Source organism: Sinocyclocheilus grahami, unplaced genomic scaffold (genome assembly GCF_001515645.1).
Source record: "Sinocyclocheilus grahami isolate Dianchi unplaced genomic scaffold, SAMN03320097.WGS_v1.1 scaffold1268.1, whole genome shotgun sequence".
Taxonomy (NCBI): domain Eukaryota; kingdom Metazoa; phylum Chordata; class Actinopteri; order Cypriniformes; family Cyprinidae; genus Sinocyclocheilus; species Sinocyclocheilus grahami.
The window spans coordinates 268542-275077 of record NW_015506447.1 but is presented as its reverse complement, the minus strand read 5'-3'; the positions used below and the strand labels follow the sequence as shown (position 1 = coordinate 275077).

At 35.6% G+C, this 6536-nt stretch overlaps 1 protein-coding gene across 1 annotated transcript in view; it reads left to right on the top strand.

The window, feature by feature from the left end:
* The first annotated feature begins 6196 nt into the window (after positions 1–6196).
* chd1 (chromodomain helicase DNA binding protein 1) overlaps positions 6197–6536 on the top strand; it is a 33528-nt gene continuing 33188 nt past the window's right edge. Inside the window, exon 1 of the mRNA XM_016254625.1 lies at positions 6197–6400. The gene's annotated coding sequence lies outside the window, so the exon portion shown is untranslated. The remainder of the gene's footprint in view (positions 6401–6536) is intronic.

Below are 6536 nucleotides of genomic sequence, written 5' to 3'. Positions count from 1 at the left end.
TAACTTTAGTAACTTGTGTCAGGTGAGGATCTCGACTGTTACGCAATCCGGATGTTGTTTAAAGCAGACTGATAGGCTTTGTGCAGGAGAGGCTTATCTCTGAGCACCCAAACTAACATTAGCATAGAGAAACCGTTAATGGCCTTTTCATTTCTCTAATCAGTGACTCGCCGGATCGTTTGAAATTACACTGAAAGCTGCGTTATTTTTGGAAGAAATGTGTATGTTAATGAAGGTTGTGACATTATTGACTTTCTCCGTTCCCCTTCACAATGCACATAGTTGATAACACTGCTATAAAAACCAAAGTCCAGGGGAACTTGATTAATCATTTTTGAACAGCAGACAATCTTTCATGGTTTTAAGCACTAGTAACAGTTTGTGGGATTTTATTTCTCTTCATTTTGACGACAGTGTTTTTACACGTGTCCATTTGCTTTCTGAATGGTTAATAATCTTTATCATCATGGAAGATATTTGTTCGAAACCTTTGATTTTTACTGTCGGCATCCTGATTCTTTAGGATCTTTGTTAGTATTGCAGATGGTTCTCTTATTAAATAATTTCATGCTTTTCAAAGCTCCTTTTTCTAACCGTTTAGTTGAACCCCTCGTGCATCATCTTTTTCTTCTTCTATATCTTCCTCCTGTAATTTTGAATAATGCTTTGAACTGAATGGCTAGATTTCACCCTTACTATAACCGACTTCATTCTTTTTATTTCTAATCTTGTTGAATTGCGTATTATTTGAATGTTTCAGTCATCTAACCACCGATGGTTAGATGATCGAAACATTAAAATAATATTTAGGAATAAGCTCTAAAAAGCACCTTAGGTTCGTTCATTTAATATATTTAGTAATTGTGATGTGTTGGTGATGTTTTATTACAGTATTTCCTAAGTTTTTTATTCACATACTGGATTTTTAATCAATAGTTTTGTTGTCGTTTGATTTCCTAACTTCATAGTGTTCACATTTATGTCCATTGGACCACTGTTAAAACACTGAATTAGTGACATTACTGGAACGGTGTCATTTATTATTTATCTTCACAGCAATGAATACAATGCTTAAACTAAAGTGAACGAGATCAAGCCTATTTACCATATTCAAAAATAATAGGCCTGCTACATACATATAAGTTCAGTGATCAGTTCTCAAGCATCAGGTCTTGTATTTGCATTTGTTTTGGGCAGCAGTCAGCCGACTGTCAGTCATCTCATCTGAAGTCACTTTGTTTCTGACCCAGTCGAGTCCAAACGACCAAAAAGTGAGCTGGTTTGCTGTGCTGATTTGAAAGCGTTTGGAGAGAAAAAAGCTGTAAGGAGTTGCTACTTCTCGTGTTTTGGGCTATCTATGCTATCAACTGATTTTTAGGGATAGATTTTAATTTATGTAATTTTTCTTTGAATTATTATGTCGTGAAATAGCGAAATTCTCACCAAGAAATATACTCGTATTTCAGAGCCAATAAGGGTAAAACTTAAAAGCTTGAAGACCTGTCATGCACTGAAAAAGCTAAACTGTTGTATTCTCTGTTTATCATCATAATAATAATAGTCATAATTTAAAAACCGCTCCTGCCTAGAAGGATACAACCTCATTTGAATCTCTTAATGAATAACCACTACTGGCTGCAGTGCCTTCAGTAAGACGTACACGAGTTATTCAGAAGGCATGTCTTAGAATACTTGAATGCACATATAGTTCTGTTATCTTCAGTTCTCAACATGTTTAATGCTTAAAATGGTCTTTTACCCTCTGCGGTGTCAAACTTGAGTTTTTGTCAGAGTTTGAGTTTCATTTGATCTTAATAAAACGCTGTTCTTTGCATTGTGTATTTCTTGCATTGTGTTGGCAGGAATTGTGTGGTGAGTGAATGAATGAATGCTGCATAGACCTTGAATGCAATCCAAGTCGTTTCGGATAAAAGCTTCTGTCAAATGCAGAAATATAAGAGAGTTGAGATTTGATGATGTTAATGCACCGAGGATCTGAAATATGGGCTTATTTACACTCTTCATAGTTATCTGATCATATTAAAAGCATGTGTAAATGCCCTCCGAGATTCATTTATTAAAGCCTGACTCGGCAAAGTGTGATTTCAGAAAGGCCAGGAGAGGGCCTCGGCAAACTTTCTAAGGGTTTGCAGGATGACAGAAGTGTGTCAATGTAATATATATATATATATATATATCTAATGCTAATCTAAAATAAAATGCTAAAACACATACAATTAAAATGTAAACTGGCATCTTAATAATAATTTCTGATTGAAAAACATGCTCTCTGGGGCAGGGCTTGCTTACCACTGCATGCGAGCTGTGTTTAGGCTAATGTAAAGCAAAAACATTCATCCAAATATTACTGGTTTAATTATCCTTATCTGGACAGCTCGAGAAATCATATTGAATCACTGAAATTATGAGACTTAATGATTTTCACTTTTGTTCAACTAAATCAGCCGTTTTTCAGTAACGGAAGAATATCTGAAAGTATGCGCTCTGCTGCTGGGCTGAAGGACCGTAACTGACATGATAATGAATAATGATCATTTTCCATTTGTTGACATAACATGGTTAGATGCAGATGATTAATATAATTCAGTAACTTGGGTGACAATCTTGGAGAAAAGATTAGAGAGATAATATACGATGTTTATTGTTAAAGCTATATGAAATTATTAAGCTTTCAGAATTTTTACTTTTTAAATAATTTCATTTCTGTATTTTAAAATGAACGTATTTTAATGACAGTATATATTTATTAAATAAAAAAATAGTATTTTATTTATTAAAAAATATAGCATAGTAAACACTGCGGAGGACTTGTTGCAACTTAGATATAATTAAAAACATTTGACTTTAGCTGAAGTATTTGTTTCAGTGCCTTTTGTCCCATGCTGGCGAGCCTTGTACCTCGATTACCATCTCGTATATTTATAATATTTGTAAACAAAACAAACCACTTTTATGATTTTTTTCCCCCCATAAAATGTATTGCTCCATCAATGTTCAATAGAAACACATATATTTTCTGCAATCCTACACTATGGCGTTATTGAAAAGCACGGTTTCCATAAGGTGTGCCTTTAGCCCCCCTCTCCAAGGGTCAAAAAGCTCAGGAATCTTGAGTCAGACCTTAGTTTTAGTCATGTTTAAGTTATATACGCAACATCTTTAACTTACCTGTATCATCTTTATCAATACTGCAAGGGTTAGATGAGTTACAGAAACTTGGCTTCTGCTAAATATTGTTTTCCTTGCGATATGATGATGATCAGTTAAGTCCAGTATCACACCAAGAGAACTTTATTTACTTTATTTACTGAATGAGCACGGCTTCGTCCGACTGATGCACTGCATTGTCTTGTTCTTCTCTTTTCTTCTGATTTGTTTTTGTTTATGTTTTTAATGTTTATTGTTCATTTTATCTTTCATGCTTCTCTGTTTTGATTATTTTATGATTATTTAATTGTTTTGTTTTTGTAAAGCACTTTGATAGAATTCAATAGATTGATCTTTACATTTTAAAACGTGGCTGTGCATGTAGAATTATTTGAACCTTAAACAGTATAATAATATATAACCTGGAGAAGTTTGCATCTCAATGCTCAAAATTATGCTCAAAAATGATAAATATTATGAATAAAGTTTCTCTTCATTTAAAGTTCATTAACTGTACTGCAGTCTTTAAGGATGGACAAGGCAATGTTTGCTCATTGTCAGTGTTGGGGAAAGTTACTTTTAAAAGTAATGCATTACAATATTGCGTTGCTCCCTAAAAAAAGTAACTAATTACGTTACTTAGTTACTTTTTATGGAAAGTAATGCGTTATATTACTTTTGGGTTACTTTCGTGTTACTTTTTAAATATAAGCAGGGCTTGATTGTATTTAATATAAGAAGTTCTATTTATAGCAGATATAAAAGCCCTTTCACACCAAAACGTGTAATGAATAAACCTCAGGCTGGAGGGAAAGTAAATTCACGTCTGTACAGAAGAACGCAGGAGAAGAAACACTCAAAGCAATTAAAAAAACAAAGCACAATTGTTAGTTTATCTAAAGTCATTTTTGCTTATTAGTACGGTTGAACTGGATCATCAAAGGCCAGCAGCAAAGACATTGCTTAAAGGTGTCATATGATGCGATTTCAAGTTGTTCTTTCTCTTTGGAGTGTTACAAGCTGATTGTGCACAGATAAGATCCCTGAAGCTGCAAAGACTAAAGTCTCAAAACCAAAGAGATATTCTTTATCAAAGTTAAGACTCTGCCACGCCCCCCTAAAACGGCTGAGAGAGAGACAGCGTCACATCACAGTAGAGTCAGCTGTCTTAACCGCGGCTTGTGTACTGCATCATTACTGTGTCTGTTCCCCTTTCGGGCTTGAACTGATGGTAAAACTAATGACATTATTTACTGTCTTTACATTTATTTTGAAAGATGAAGCTGGTGATTATGGTAAGGGGCGTTACATTTCCGACGAGTGCTTGTGGTGTTCGGCCAATCACAATGCACTGGGTCAGCTGGCCAATCAGAGCAGACTGCGCTTGTCGGAAGGAGGGACTTTGTAGAAAACGAAGCGTTTGAGAGAGGCGGGGCATAGAGGACCTACAATAATGTACAGTATTTGAAAAATAATGTGTTTTTTGAACATTAAAGCATGTCAACATATTCTGTTACACCAAATACACAAAATAATGATCTTTAAAAAAGCATCATATGACCCCTTTAAAAGAATGGGATTAGATACATTTGTGTTATTTAACATTTAATTATTGCAGGTTTGCGTCATATTCTGAGTTTGCATTTCACTGTTTTAATTCATTTTGATGAATACTAAATCAGATTTTGTGAGTGGGATGAATTAATGCACATTCACATTTAGTCTAGAACTACAGTAGCATCATGTTCACACAGCGCACACAGCACTTCTGATTTCTCCCAGTATGGGGACAGGAGAGCTGTCAGTCAATACATGGGAAAACAAAGTAACTGGCATTATTTTTTTGAAAAAGTAACTCCGATATTTTCGTGTAAATTAAAAAGTAATGCGTTAATTTACTAGTTACTTGAAAAAAGTAATCTGATTACGTAACTCGCATTACTTGTAATGAGTTACCCCCAACACTGCTCATTGTACGCTATGAAATATATGATAATATTACTGTGAAAGTGAAAAAACCATGCCCTATTTCATCCTGTCAAATGTATATTTTACAACTTATAAATGCATATTTCATCAAGTGACGCAATGTTAACATAGCATAGCAAATCTGTATAGCCTACCTTAAAATGTATTGATAAACCATAACCGATAAATCACAGTTCATCATAAAGGGACAAAAATCATGGCCAATAATTACAGGCTACATTCATAGACGCAAAGACAAATCACTATCAGTGTAGCACACGACAATTACAGGTAAATAACACAAAATAGGACACAGACACCTTTTTTTTCTCATAAATGATGAAAGATAACAAAACATAATTTTCACAATAATTGTAACACATGTACGTTTGTGTTGAGCATTATGTAGATTTCAATTGTAATAATTCATACTTTTTAACTTCCAAAACCCACAGATGACAGTGTTTTTCAGTAAATGACATACAGTTGAAACAAGCTGAAATATCGGCCGGCGGGGTAAGAAAAATGATCTCAATTCAAAGGCTAAATTTTTCTCACCCCGCCGGCCGATATTTCAGCTTGCTTTAAGCAAAAACGAACTATTTCATTTACAAAATATGTTTTTTATTGCAAGTATAAACACTTAACTTCAACAATTAATGTAACATCGGATGACATAACGAATACAGAAATTATATAGGAAGACAAAGAAGAAGAAAAATACAGAGGTAGTAAATCAAAAGTATGTACCATTCAGCAGACCATTATACAGTTTCACAAAGTTGACACTTTTTTTTGTTATTAATATTTTTTTAGTGTAGTCACAAAGCAAATTATGTAATTTTGGAGATGTTGAAGAAAATGTACATTTATGAATATAATATTTTCCCAATAAAATAAATACATTTCCTATATATTCTATGTTATGTTTACAACGTGAGAACTAACCAAATGCATGGCACACAGCACCCTCAGCGTCTGCGTGAGAGCGTGTCACTTACAGAGGCGTCGCGGTGACGTCACGGCCCGGGCTGCGCTCGCTCTGAGCTCGCGAGCGCGTCATGGCGGAGACCGGCTGAACTATGCCTGCTGTCCCATCTGTTTCCCGGCTCACGGAATACAAAACACTGCCTAGCGTCTGAACCCAAGGCACTCCTGGCCGTGGAGGGGAAGACCCAGACAGCCGTCTCTTCAGAATAAAGTCTAAAGAGTGTTTGTGTGGCGTCCCCGAGCGACAGCGACAGAAGGAGCCCAAAGCAGACAGGTAATAACTGAGAAAGCCCCTTCAGTGTGTACGGCGAGATGGCCCTGGCTGGGTATTCACCGGTAGATGTCTGCTGTGTGTGTGTGTGTGCGCCAGTGCTGAGGGCGAATGAAAACAAACCGAGCGGCGGATCTAC